We start from the raw sequence: 1,955 nt of genomic DNA, 5'->3' as shown, positions 1-1,955 counted from the left end.
AATATAATTTTTCTATTTTAAGTGCAGCTGTTAAAATTGTTCAGAGCAGTCGTCGCAACACAGCCTACCTTGTGCTGGAATATTGCGATGGAGGAGATCTGTTATCATTTGATGGTCACAATGAAAAGGACTCCAAAGCAATATGCCAAGCCTTGGTAGGAGCGATGAAAGTCGCCCACGACAAAAGTATTGTCCACAGGTAAGATCTTTAGAGATTCTTTCGAAGCTTTTCTACTCAGCCAATTCAACAAATACTTCATCCCTTATAACAACCACTTAATTGAATAAATTCTTTGTATTCAAACTTTTCCTATCAATCATTTTATGAAGCACTATCGGGACATTTGCATTGTCCCGATAATGACCATTTTTACTTTCCAACTTTCCCTGTCAATCATTTTATGAAGCAATATTGGGACATTTGCATTGTCCCAAAAATGACCATTTTCACTTTCCAACTTTCCCTGTCGACCATTTTATGCAGCACAATCGGGACAATATTTTGTTCCGATAATGACCATTTTTACTTTCCAACTTTTCCTGTCGATCATTTTATGAAGCACTATCGGGACAATATTTTGTCCCGATAAGGACCAATTAGTTCATCCTGAATTCACTTACTTTGTAACCATATCGGGACATCTTAGAAATACGTTATCTGGATCATATCTTACCTTTTAAAGAATTCATAGTTTGGCTCGACTATCCCACACTTACCCAATCCCGGGAAATTTTATTATTTAGTAATGTCCGGTAAAACTACAAAATCACCATGTCCCGGTAAATATACCTGAGTATGTATGTATGGAAATGCGGCTTACCTTGATCGACATACTATAAGCAACCGTGGTACTGATTACTATGTTGCATCTTTTAGGCTTTATGAGCTGCGTTTCGTTTCCAACAGATCACTATATATTATTCTATGTTGTAAAATTAATTAATCCATTATCACATAGGCTGCACGCATCCCCAGAATTCATTTTGTAATAGGGGATGCGTATCGGGTATGAAATTCTCGTCCGAGAGTTACCTCAAATTTGGGGTAACCAAAATTTGCATAAATTGACATAATTTCGTCACATCCAATCAAAGAAAGAAAAACATGAAGTCATTGTATTGCTATGACGCATAATGAAAAAAGAAAAAAGAAAAGACGGGGGTAAGTTGGGACCGAAATATTTTAGACGATACACATCCCCTATATCAAATCATATCAGAGGGGATGCATGCAGCCTAATCATCACCAAGAAATTAAAGAAACTTTTGGAGAGAGTTCGATCTCAGGAATAAAAACAGCAGTAGAAATAAATATGAGGAAGAAAAACAAATAAAACAGAATTTTATCAGGAAAAGAGATACACTTTTTTTTTATAAGAACCAGTAAATTTTCAGTGAGGCTCGGCTGTTCTTTTGTGATTCTTTTTGCTGTAACTCTCTAACTTCAGCCTCTCCACTGTTCTTAAATTGTTCTTATTTTTTGGCTTTTTTTGAGCCTCATTGTTCTTATAAAATTGTTCCTATAAAAAAAAAAGGTAAGAGATAATTCCTTTAGTGAAAAGGATTTTTCAGTATTTGATGTTCACAGATATGTAATTGAAATGCAACTAAGATGTGAAAATTCGAATTTTCGGACTTGATAGATACAATCAGGGACAAAATACTTGGCACAAAAGGGAAATTCACCGGGGTGTTTTGAAACCACAATCGATTTGTAAGTGCTCTAAAGTAGGTTCGAAGGGTAGAGTTTTAACTCTGAGTTTTAACGCTAGACTTAAGACTTAGGTGGACCTTAGGATCTGAGGATCCAAAAGTTTAAAAATGGTCCAGTAGGGCTTGAAATATAGCCTAGAAACCAATAAATCCCTCCCAGATCGAAATAATCGATGAAATCAAGTTGAGGGCCTGAAATTGACATTCTCGCTCGAGCTTCAATTTTCGAAAAATGGTAAATT

The sequence above is a fragment of the Clytia hemisphaerica genome, unplaced genomic scaffold, assembly GCF_902728285.1.
Source record: "Clytia hemisphaerica strain Z4C2 unplaced genomic scaffold, Clytia hemisphaerica genome assembly, whole genome shotgun sequence".
Lineage (NCBI taxonomy): Eukaryota > Metazoa > Cnidaria > Hydrozoa > Leptothecata > Clytiidae > Clytia > Clytia hemisphaerica.
Note: the sequence above shows the minus strand (reverse complement) of the source record.